Source organism: Hylobates moloch, unplaced genomic scaffold (genome assembly GCF_009828535.3).
Source record: "Hylobates moloch isolate HMO894 unplaced genomic scaffold, HMol_V3 SCAFFOLD_17, whole genome shotgun sequence".
NCBI lineage: Eukaryota > Metazoa > Chordata > Mammalia > Primates > Hylobatidae > Hylobates > Hylobates moloch.
The window spans coordinates 39,634,706-39,647,629 of record NW_026652292.1 but is presented as its reverse complement, the minus strand read 5'-3'; the positions used below and the strand labels follow the sequence as shown (position 1 = coordinate 39,647,629).

Here is a 12,924-nt window from a genome sequence, read left to right as displayed (position 1 = left end):
ATCTTGTGGAGCATTCACTATTAATCTTCAGGTTTTTTCATTTTGTTTGTTTTTACTGTTTGAGATACGGTCTTGCTTTGTCACCCAGGCTGCAATGCAGTGGTGCAATCATAGCTCACTGCAGCCTTGAACTTGTGGGCTCAAGGGATCTTCCCACCTTAGCCTCCCGAGTAGCTGGAACCACAGACATGTACCACCACGCCTGGCTAATTTTTAAAAATATTTTTTGTAGAGACAGGAATCTCCCTATCTTGCCCAGGCTGGTCTTGAACTCCTGGCTTCAAGCTATCCTCCTGCCTCCGTTTCCCAAAATGCTGGAATTACAGGTGTGGGTCACTGCACCCGGCCTCTTTTTTTTTAAATATGCAGAATTGTGCATTTGTTCACTTGCTATTTGGTCCCTTTACTCCAAGTATTTTTCAATACAGCTATAAGACAAGAACTAGATCTCAAAAACAAAAACGGAGACAAGTAACATTGTAAACTAAAAATCAGGCACTTTGGCAAAGACTGTATCTAAACTGTCTCATGAACCAGATACTTTCTTTCAAACACAGGAAAAGATTTATGCTGCAAAGTGTTTAACAGAAATGAGCTCACCAAAAGTGCTATAAGCTTGTCTATTAGGAAAGAACAAAACCACATATCTATAAAGACGTCAAGATTACACCAAACACAACCAGAAATGTTCTAATTTTCTGATTTCTATAAAAGACCTGGCTCTTCAAATAAAAGGGAAGCAGTAACAGAGAAAACGAGAAAAATGGGGAGAAGACTGTAGATCAGGAATGATAACGTCACCAAGTTAAAGGGGCACAATGCCTTTTTTTTTTTTTTTTTTTTTTTTTTTAGTTCCTCTGACACTGGATTCCTTCACATTTCAATTCTCAAACACGTACCATTTCCTCATAAGGGCCTTCCTTACTACCTGACTAAAGTTAGCATCTCCCAAGTCTATTACATCACCCTATTTACTTCCTTTATAGTACTTAACTACAATCTGTCTAGCTTGTTTCCTTGTGGCTTACACCCTCCACTAGAACTTGAGCTCCATAGTCATTCTGTAGCACACTGAGAGCACTCTGTTTGTATAAATGAATCAGTAAGCTGGGCACAGTGGCTCACGCCTGTAATCCCAGAACTTTGAGAAGCCAAGGAGGGGGATCACTTGGGCCCAGGACTTCAACACCAGCCTGGGCAACATAGCGAGATGCCCGTCTCTACAAAAAACTTAATTACCTGCACGATGGCATGTGCCTGTGGTCCCAGCTACTCCAGAGGCTGAGGCCGGAGAATCCCTTGAGCCCAGGAGATCAAAGCTGCAGTGAGCTATGATTGCACCACTGCACTCCAGCCTGGGTGACAGAGGGAGACCCTGTCTCAAAAAAAAAAAAAAAAAAAAAAAAAGCATCTACAGGCAGTAGACTGACTACAGACAAAAGAACTATTATTACATTGTTCGGGTTTGCATGAAGCCATCTATGTTGTTCCTCAATAGCTCCATAAGGCCTAGATTATAAGACTGTACCACACTGCCAAAAGGGTAATGCCAAATTATTACTGCATTCAGAAGGAGAAAATTTGTCCTTAACATGGCTAAAAGCACTCGAAATTATAAATACATTTGCTGAGAGATACTTTAAATTCATTTAAGGTATGTGGGAGTTAAAAGGTGTTTAATTTTCCCTGTCAGTTGGGTCTTTTACATTGGCTAAGAACCAACAGTGTGACAAGAAATGAGTTCTATGATTGAGAAACTCTAAGATTCTGGGGGTGGCCTAGGAGTTTACTTTGAGATTGAAGTTTATTTTCTATGGTCAACTGTATAATTACGATGATACCACCCCTTGCTTTCCATCTGACACTTGGTTTGAGAAACTGTAGGTAGGAAAGGGAAAGAAGAATGTCCCTCCTTGGGCCTCTTCTTTTGGGCCTGTACCTCCTAGAGTCAAATGTCAAGCTGGTATTTCCTTGGTGCGAAGAGAGCAACCACCACTCTGAGGCAGAGACGGGATGGGACCTAGCCAAAGTCCCAGTAAACAAACTATCTTGTAAGCGCGATTTAATTAGGGTCAAAGTACTCTGTATGGACTTGCTTTTTCGACTTCTGAGGATTTAGTAGTCATGATTAAGTGTTGTCACGCTACTGCGGTCTACAAACAGTAGCTCCACAACATCCGCCCGCATCGTGGCAAAGAATTATCAAGAAATCCCCAAGGGGGCGGTGAGGAGCCGCCGGTCGGCCAGGTCGCCCGGTCCCTCAGTCTGGTGAAAAGCTCCGTTGCCCACCCTGAGGGGTTCGCGGAAGGAAGTTGGCAGTATCGCTGCACCTTCGAGACGCGACGGCCGAGGCTCCTAGCTCAAGCTTCTGGTAGTAAGGCCTGTGTGCCTGGCATTCGGGGAGGCCACTTTTCTGTCCCCAGCTTCCGGGCCACCACTTGGGTGCGTCGTGGGGATGTCGGCAGTTACGTTTGCGGCACGGCTCCGGCTAAACTGAAAAACGAATCCTCAGGTTTGACAAAAGTAAACTAAAAAGACACTTTTCTCCTCTCACTCTGACGTCCCAAAAGTTTCCTTTTTAGGGGTCGGGGCCTACGGTGGGCGAGGAGAAACTCGAGGTATCTACCCACCGCACCAAACAGTACTCATGCGTCGCTTCCTTTCGACTTGGAGCTGGCCAGTATCCCGGCGTCCTCTCCGCCGAGGCTGTGGTCTGAAGCCACTCTGGCCGGCAGCCGACGTCTCTATGGCTCCGACCGAGGGGCGGAGCCGCTGCTCTAGGGACTGCTGGTTTGAACTCAGAGAACCCGGGGTGGGTACGGCTGAGCCGCTGCGAGGGACTGAGGGGAGGGGGCCGGGTGGACGCCGCGGAACTGCGTCCTGAGGTGGGAGACCGGAGGTGGGGACCACTGAGTCTGATGTCTGGAGGGTCCGGTTGCGGGTCGGAGGGCGTGCTGGAACAGCCGGCACGCGGGAGCCAGGAGCCTGCTGGGTGCGTGTGACCCACGAGCTGGCACTGTCCCGCGGCCCTGGGGTCTGCGAGGAGCCCTGGCGCCGCCCCCCGGCTTCGCGCTTTTTCCAGATCCCTAGAACCCCGGCCCTCCGCCTATGCTCCGCGCCCCTGGCCCAGGGTAGGGTTCCGGGAGTTGCCGAAGGAGCCCATTGCTCTCCTTAACCGGTTGTAAGAGCCTTTCGCGCCCCGGAGCCCTTGAGGCTTGAATGCTGAGAGTGTGACATGGTTCTTTCCCTGCAGCCTGGCCCATTTTTTTAAATGTCATTTAAAAAATTATTGCATCACACCAGACTCAGAAAAGGATGTCTGGGAACTTCTGAGGCTTGAAACATGTTGAAATACAGAATTTTGTTTTATTCGTAATGGGCATAGGAACTAAACATTTTAAGTGCAGACATCTGATGGCTATAAAAAGTTTCAGTGAAAGTAAGCAAGATTTGTGTTTCCTTTCTTTGTCAGTTAGTTGCATCAGATTTGGCATCTGCTTTTGTTATTTTTCCGTTAAAGAAATTAAATATATTAAGTTTACAGCAACTACAGTTCAGTGAAGAGGACTTACTGGTAAAGCATAATAAAGGCAGTTTCTTGAATTTGGACCGTGTTTTGACCTTGGGTTTTTGCATATAATGTGTAAGGTTGGTGGGGAAGAGGGAAGGTTAAAACAGATGACATTTACTTAGAGAATGTATCAGCTCTTATTTGTTTTGACAGAAATAATGTCTAAGATTATTAGCAAACAATACATGATAGCGTATAATTAAAGTGACCAGCTAATTATATGTGGAATTCAGGAAGGAGAAAAGTACTGCTATGTATACTCTGAAGGCCCCAAAGTTAGTAGTATTTGCTATAAGGGGGATGGGGTGTGACAAAGTTTGGCCATTGCAGAAAGTGGCTTCTGCGAGTCATAGGGAGGAATTTATAATATGTCAGTTATGTCAGAGAAGTTATCCCAAACAGTATCTTTAGTTCATAGGCTGAGGATTTATTATGTGATTACCCCTTGTATTAGTAAAATGGAATATTTATTAAATACCTTGAGCACATCGGATTTTAAGCATGACAAGTTTAAAAGAGATCACTACTCTTAAGGAACCTTATCAACAAAAGTGAATATGTAAAATAAACTTAAAGCTTATGAATTTAGGAGGTTCGGGAGTCCGTTTTATTTGTAGGGGGAGGAATAGGAAATGGAAAAGGAAATAAAAAGTTTAAGAAGAAAAATGGGTACCCTTAGGTGTATTATTCAGAGACAATAAGTAATACAGGAAGAACACTTATTAAATTTCTCTTTTTCTAATACTCAGACTCTGAGCCAGATGTTAAATATCTGCACCAAAAGTTGGAGTAGAATAGATGCCAGAAATTTGGGGTTCTGGAACTGCAATTATACCTTCCTTAAAAATAGAAATAGTACTCTTCTACATATCTATTGTGTAATAAATTACACCAAAACTTAAAGGCTTAAAATAGTAGACAGGGGCCAGGCGCCGTGGCTCACGCCCGTAATCCCAGCACTTTGGGAGGCTGAGGCGGGCGGATCACGATATCAGGAGATTGAGACCATCCTGGCTAACAGGTGAAACCCCGTCTCTAATAAAAATACAAAAAAATTAGCCGGGCGTGGTGGCGGGCGCCTGTGGTCCCAGCTACTCGGGAGGCTGAGGCGGGAGAATGGCGTGAACCTGGGAGGCGGCGCTTGCAGTGAGCCGAGATTACGCCACTGCACTCCAGCCTGGGCGACAGAGCGAGACTCCATCTCACACAAAACACAAACAAACAAAAAAAACAGTAGACAATAATTTCATTCTTTCTGTGGGGTCAGGACTTAGCTGGCAGTTCTGGCCCAGGGTCTCATGAAGTTGCAGTCAGGATGTCGGCAGTGGCTGTGGACATCTGAAGGGCTGACTGGGGCTGAAGGATCTGCTTCCAAGTTCACTGTGAGCTTTTTCCTTCCTCTTTCATCAGCAAGCTGTTTTGTACTTTCCATTGATAAAATGGCATTCGCATTATACCCATTATGTATAATGTATGTGTTCCTATTCGTAAACCGTGATACAGTTATTTGTAAACAGTAAATTTTCCTTGTTGAGGTCGCTTTAAATTTGGATCATCATGTAAATACTTCAAGTAATCTTTTGATTTTTCACTTTGCTCATGACACTTTATTAGCAAACTAATCCTTTTAAAATCTGAACTCATCATGTAAAATGTAGGGTTAGTAGGTTTGGTGTGGTAGTTTCTGCCTGTAGTCCCAGCACTTTGCGACGCCAAAGTGGAAGGATCACTTGAGGCCAGGAGCTGAAGACCAGCCCGAGCAACACAGTGAGACCCCATCTCTACAAAACACTTTAAAAACAAAAATTTAGCCAAGTATAGTTGTGCATTTCTGTAGTCCTAGCTACTCAGGAGGCTGAAGCAGGAGCCCATGAGTTCAAGGTTACAGTGAGCTATGATCGTGCCACTACACTTCAGCTTGGGCAACAGAGATACCTTGTCAAAAAAAAAAAAAGTAAGCCGGGCGCAGTGGCTCACGCCTGTAATCCTAGCACTTTGGGAGGCCGAGGCGGGCGGATCACGAAGTCAGGAGATCGAGACCATCCTGGCTAACACGGTGAAACCCCGTCTCTAGTAAAAATACAAAAAATTAGCCGGGCGTGGTGGCGGGCACCTGTAGTCCCACCTACTCGGGAGGCTGAGGCAGGAGAGTGGCGTGAACCTGGGAGGCAGAGCTTGCAGTGAGCCGAGATTGTGCCACTGCACTCCAGCCTGGGCAACAGAGCAAGACTCCATCTCAAAAAAAAAAAAAAGTAAGGTTATTAACATTTAAATATATATTGTGATTATTAAAAATTGCTTCATGACTGAAAGAAAATATAATGCACTGGCTTTGTAAGGACATCATGAAATTTGCAGTTAAGTGGATATTGGCTTTTTATTTTTGTCTTCCTTCTGGAATGAGGGTTGAAAATAAATTTGTAATTGGGTCAGGCTCAGTGGCTCACTCCTGTAATCCCAGTGCTTTGGGAGGCCGAGACGGGAGGAACACTTGAGGCCAGGAGTTTGAGACCAGCCTGGACAACAAAGTGACCCTGTCTCTTCAAAAAAAAGAAAAAAGAAAAAATTGCCCAAGCTTGGTGGCACTTGCCTGTAGTCCCAGCTACTCAGGAGACTGAGTCAGGAGAATTGCTTGAGCCTAGGAGTTAGAGGCTACAGTGAGCTAGGACCATGCCCCTGCACTCCAGCCTAGGCAACAGAACAAGACTTTGTCTCTAAAAAAAGAAAAGAAAATTTGTGATAATATATAAACAAAGATTGAGTGGCAGCAGAGCTTTTGTGTTAGGCGTCTGTGTAGTCTGTGCCCAGCCTAGGTTCTTCTCATACCTGAATGGCCTTCTTTCTCCTTAGGGCTAACTTACAGGCCATACTTTACTGAAGGAGGGGAATATTGCTGCGGCTGCTCTGGGTTGGCCATTAATTCAAGTTTTCAGTGTCCCTGTTTCAGTCCAGCTAAATGGATAAGGGCATTTATTTTTAGTTGAAAGGGACATTTTATCAACTTTAAAGTTATACGCATTAAATATTTAAATATGTTGACTTCTTTATCCATTCAGGTGTTGAATGTTTGTTTTCTAAAGGAGACAATGATTCATAATTTGTGACACTATAAATCCTGAGGTTTATAGAAAGGATTCATTACTTTGTAATGGAGGTATCTTTTGCATTTTTTGTATTTTGGTCACATCTCTTGGTTGAGAGTACCTGGAAATCATTATTTCCAGATCCTGGAAGAATCTATAGAAAATAATCCATCTTAATGCTTTAGAGAACAATTTTCATTATTGCAAATGATCAAGAATGAGCATTGTTGTAGACTCCATTATCGTTTAAAAAATAGTTGTTATCTGCAAAGTAAGTATGCTTCACATAAGGAATCTGCATAAGTTATTTCTTGTGTCTATTATTACATAACTATGAACAAATTGTTTTTATGTTATACAATAAATTTGATTTATGAGATTGGATGTAATTTTATTAATACCAATTAGTGTTATATATTTAATGTGTTTATTAATATATATTTATAATGTTATACCTTTTTAAAATTACACTCTTTTTTTTTTTTTTCGAGACGGAGTCTCGCTCTGTCACCCAGGCTGGAGTGCAGTGGCGCAGTCTCGACTCACTGCAAGCTCCGCCTCCCGGGTTCACGCCATTCTCCTGCCTCAGCCTCTCCGAGTAGCTGGGACTACAGGCGCCCACCACCACGCCCGGCTAATTTTTTTGTATTTTTAGTAGAGACGGGGTTTCACCGTGGTCTCGATCTCCTGACCTCGTGATCTGCCCGCCTCGGCCTCCCAAAGTGCTGGGATTACAAGCGTGAGCCACCGCGCCCGGCCCTAAAATTACACTCTTAAGAGGCTGACTTTAACAATCAAGTATGAGTTGTTTAATTACTTCTGGCTTTAACTTTTCAAAGTAGCTTTATTGGTTTTATGGTCATAATAGTAAGACATTGAAATTTTCCAAAAATTCAGAAAAGGAAAAAAAGTAATGATTACATTTGTAAGCCCACCACTGAGAAACAAACCAAATGAACAGCCTTCCAGATTTTTTAATAGACCTGTATATATTTTTTTAACAAAAATGTAATTTTTTACATATAATTTTGTAGGTTATCTTTTAAATTTTAATACTTAATGAACATCTTTCTATGTCAGTAAATATGAGAATAAGTATTTTTTACTGGCTGCATATTTGTGGAATTTATTTCACTAGTGCCATATTTCAGACATATACATTATTTTAAAATTTTTCTAGTAAACAATGCTATGCTGAACATTCATATATAGCTGTTCGTATTTATCTAATTATTTCCTTATTTTCCTAGAATTGGAAATGTAGCATCAAAAGTGTTTGCTTATTTTTTGTGGTTTTTGATACATAGTCAAATTGACCACGAGAAGGTTTATACCAATTTACACTCTTGCCAATAATCTTTGAGAGTGATCATTATTTCCCTACTCCTACTATCACAGAGTATTAGTAATCTTTTGTCAGTCTTACATTGAAATCTCATTGTTATAATTTGAATTCAACTGATTACTAATACAATTGAAATCTTTTCATATTTTTTGACCATTTGTATTTCTTTTCCAAATTGTCTTTTTATGTACATTGCCCACATTATTATTAGGATGCTTATTTCTGTATTAATTTTAAGAGCCCTTAATACATTAGGGCTACTAATCTTTCTCTGTCATAAATGTTCTAAATCTCCTCCATTTATTTGTCTTTAACTTTGCCATGCAGAAACTTTATTGTGTAGTCATGCCTATCAGATTTTTAAAAATAATTTTGAGCTCTTCTAGCTAAAAGCTTTACAGTATTGTGTAGTCATGCCTATCAGATTTTTAAAAATATTTTTGAGCTCCTCTAGTTAGCTGGACTATGTAGAATTCTATTGACAAATGCATATAAATATCCTAAATTTAATAACCCAGTTGATTACAAAAGCTATCTAACCATGAAAGTTTTCCAGGCAGCTAGTCAACCAAACTGATTCCCTTTCTTAATTTAATCAGAGAAATGGTCTGTATTGTAAAACATGGGGTGTGACATTTTAAAATCTAAAGTTGTTTATATAAAATTACATTATACAGACTGAAAGTTGGTTATCCAAACTAGGTTTGTCTGATGATTGATTTTCTTCAGTGGTATTTAGTAATTATAGCCTTTTCTACCTACTGATTACCAGTATGGACAGGTCATTTCCTGTTCAATGTAATAGATCTGGGAGGTTCCTCTTCCAATCCATTGTGAAGGAAGATAGAACCCATGTTCTTCTATACAGATGTTCCTTTACTTATGATGGTGTCCATGTCCTGATAAACCCGTCGTAAGTCAAAAATTACATAAGCTGAAAATACATTAACGCCCACAAACCCACTGTAGAGTCAAAAAAATAATAAATTGAACCATCGTAGGTTGAAACCATCTGTATGTACTGAAAAGGCCACATACTGTTCTGTCTTCTCCAGCCTTGCGGTTTGAGTGTGGTCATATGACCTAGACTTAGCCAATCAGACACATACCTTACCCCGCTCCGAATTTTGTGTTGAGAGCAAGGAAACAAATAACTGCCAAGAATCTTTTATAGCAGCAGCAGACAGGGCAGCACTGGCAGCAATGCCATGGGAAATACCCGGTGACAGGAGTTTGGGCAGTGCAAGCGGGTCTTGGTGGCAGGGAAATCTTCATCCGAACAGTTGTCTGGTGTCCTTTTTTTTTTTTGAGACGGAGTCTCGCTCTGTTGCCAGGCTGGAATATATTGGCGCGTTCTGCTCACTGCAACTTCTGCCTCCTGGGTTCAAGCGATTTTTCTGCCTCAGCCTTTCAAGTAGCTGGGATTACAGGCACACGCCATCACGCCCGGCTAATATTTTTGTATTTTTTTTTTAGTAGAGATGGGGTTTCACGGTCTCTGATCGTTGGTCAGGCTGGTCTTGAACTCCTGACCTCGTGATCCGCCCGCCTCGGCCTCCCAAAGTGCTGGGATTACAGGCGTGAGCCACCGCTCCCGGCCTGTGTCTGGTGTCATTTTAACTGAAGGTCTTGAGGGATAGTTTTGAAGCCTGGTTTTCAAAACCTGACAAGTCTGTGATTTCCCCATTTCCTTATTTGTTGTTGTTTTTCAGACAGGGTCTCACCCTGTCATTTAGGCTGGAGTGCAGTAGGGCGATCGTAGTTCTTTACTACAGCTTCAAACTCCTAGACACATGTGATCCTTCTACCTTAGCCTCCCGAGTAACTAGGACTACAGGTGTACACTACCATGCCTGGCTATTTTTTTTTATTTCTAGTACAGACAGTCTGTGTTGCCCAGGCTGGTTTCAAACTCCTAGACTCATGCAATCCTCCTGCCTTGGCCTCCCAAAGTGCTGGGATTACAGGTGGGAGCTACTACACCTGGCCTCAAAAATTTTAATAAGTTTTTTTTTTACTTATACAAAACTGTTTTTGCCCTTCTTGCACTTGGAACCATAGTTGATAACAAGATCTGGGTCAAATATTACATCATTCCTCTACCAATTCAGAATTATGTACACATTTCTCCCCACCATATAAATACTGGGTCTGGTTCTCGATTTTGTATTCACCTTTATGTACTCACATTATGCTACTTTTTAACAATATTGATTCCTCCAGTCCATGAACATGGATTATTTTTCCATTTTTTGGTGTCCTCTTCAATTTCTTTCTTTACTGTTTTATAATTTTCATTATAGAAATCTTTCACTTCTTGGTTAATTCCTAGGTATTTAATTTTATGTGTGGCTATTATAAATGGAATTACTTTAAAAATTTCTGTTTCACACTGTTCAATATTGTCGTATTGAAATGCTAGTGATTTTTGTATGTTGCTTTTGTATCCTGCAACTTTACTGAAGTTGTTTATCTTCTCTCTTTTATCTTCCCTCTTTTTTTCTTAGTCTGGCTAGAGTTTTGCCAATTTTGTTTAACTTTTAAAAAAACCAACCTTGTGTTTCATTGATCTTTTGTATTTTTTTATTTCAATTTTATTTATTTATTCTCTAATCTTTATTATTTCTTTTCTTCTACTAATTTTGGGCTTGTTTTGCTCATGCTTTTCTAGTTTAATAGTTTTAATAGTTTTCTTGTCGTGTCTTTAGGTTTTTCCAAATATAAGATCATATCATCCGCAAACAAGGCTAATTTGACTTCATCCTTTCCAATTTGGATGCCTTTTATATCTTTCTCTTATCTGATTGCTCTAGCTAGGATGTCTATTACTGCTGAATAACAGTGATGACAATGGGCATCATCCTTATCTTGTTCCAGATCTTAGAGGAAAAGCTTTCAATTTTCCCCCATTCGGTGTTGTGAACATAAAATATCTGAGACAGCTCTCAATCAGTTTAGAAAGTTTATTTTGTCAAGGTTAAGGATGTGCCCGTGACACAGCCTCAAGAGGCTCTGATGACATGTGCCCAAAGTGGTCAGGGTACAGCTTGCTTTTATACATTTTGGGAGTCATGAGACATCAATCAGTGTGTGTAAGATGTACGTTGGGGCCGGGCGTGGTGGCTCACATCTGTACTCCCAGCACTTTCGGAGGCTGAAGCAGTGGATCACTTGAGATCAGGAGTTTGAGGCAGCCTGGCCAACATGGTGAAACCTCATCTCTACTAAAAATACAAAAATTGGCTGGGCATGCTGGTGTGCACCTGTAATCCCAGCCACTTGGGAGGCTGAGGCACAAGAATCACTTGAACCTGGGAGGTGGAGGTTGCAGTGAGCTGAGATTGCACCACTGCACTCCAGCCTTGAGGTGGCAGAGCGAGACTCCATCTGAAAACAAAACAAAACAAAAAAGATGTATGTTGGTTCCTTCTGGAAAGGTGGGACAACTCAAAGGGAAGACTTCCAGGTCATAGGTAGATAAGAGACAAAAGGTTGCATTATTTTGAGTCCTGGCCCAGCCTTTTACTAAATACACAATTTTGTCTGGCTCAGTGAATCTGCATTTTTACATAAATAGGGCAAAGGAAGCAATCAGATATCCATTTGTCTCAGGTGAGCAGGGGGAGGATTTACTGTCCTGCACCTGTGAAGATAAGCCATCAGTTTATGTTGCCAGGGTGAAATTCAATGGAACTCTTTCAGGGTAAAGATCTTGAGATCCACAAGGAATTTCCTTCTGGGCAAATTGTGAGGGAGGTATGTAGCTTTTTATCTTTGTAGCTATCTTATTTGGGAATAAAATGGGAGGCAGGTTTACCTGACATAGTTCCCAAGTTTACTTTTCTCTTGACTTAGTGATTTCAGGGTCCCAAGATTTATTTTCCTTTCACAGTATGATATTAGCTATGGATCTGTCATATACAGCTTTTATTATGTTGAGGTATGTTCCTTCCATACCCAGTTATTTTTAGGGTTTTTAAAACAAATAAATGTTGAATTTTACTTAGCCCTTTTTCAGCATCAATTGAAATGATCATATGGTTTTTGTCCTTCATTCTATTGAGATGATGTATCACACTGATTGATTTGCATATGTTGAAGCATCATTGCATCCCAGGGATAAAGCCCACTTAGTCATGATGAATGATCTTTCTAATGTATTGGTGAATTCACTTTGCTAGTATTTTATTGAGAATTTTTGCATCAATATTCATCGGAGATATTGGCCTTTAGTTTTCTTTTTTGTGTGTCTTTGTTTAACTTTTCCAAAAAACAACCTTATGTTTCATTAATCTTTTGTATTTTTTTATTTCAATTTCATTTATTTGTTCTCTGATCTTTTTTATTTCTTCTACTAATTTTGGTCTTGCTTTGCTCTTGATTTTCTAGTTAAGATGCACTATTAAATTGTTCATACGAAGTTCCTCTTTTTTGATGTAGGCATTTATAGCTGTAAAGTTACCTGAGTACTGCTTTTGCCATATCCCTTAGGTTTTGATATATTATGTTTCCATTATTACTTGTTTCAAGAAATTTTTAAATTTCCTTCTTAATTTCTTCATTGACTCACTGGTCATTCAGGAGAATATTGTTTTATTTCCATGTATTTGTATAGTTTCCAAAATTCCTCTTGTTATTAATTTCTAGTTTTATTCCACTGTGGTCAGGGAAGATGCTTGATATTAATTCAATTTTTTTAATGTTTTAAGACTTGTTTTGTATAGTCTATCCCTGAGAATATGCATGTGCTGAGGAAAAGAATGTATATTCTGCAGCTCTTAGATGAAATGTTCTGTAAATATTTATTAGATCGATTTGGTCTGTAGTGCAGATTAAGTCTTGTGAACCCCAAAAATTTGAGACAGGTTTCAGTTAATTTAGAAAGTTTATTTTGCCATGGTTGAGGATGCACCCATGACACAGCC

The 12,924-nt window shown here is 40.6% G+C and overlaps 1 protein-coding gene and 1 long non-coding RNA gene across 2 annotated transcripts in view; one reads left to right on the top strand and one right to left on the bottom strand.

The window, feature by feature from the left end:
* Window positions 1-580: 580 nt before the first annotated feature.
* On the bottom strand, window positions 581-2,939 carry LOC131381624 (uncharacterized). Its single transcript, XR_009210496.1, has 2 exons — window positions 2,631-2,939; window positions 581-2,493 (listed from the first exon to the last, which is right to left on the bottom strand). It is a non-coding gene; the product is annotated as an uncharacterized LOC131381624 (long non-coding RNA).
* TMEM267 (transmembrane protein 267) overlaps window positions 2,771-12,924 on the top strand; it is a 32,114-nt gene continuing 21,960 nt past the window's right edge. Inside the window, exon 1 of the mRNA XM_032136120.2 lies at window positions 2,771-2,812. The gene's annotated coding sequence lies outside the window, so the exon portion shown is untranslated. The remainder of the gene's footprint in view (window positions 2,813-12,924) is intronic.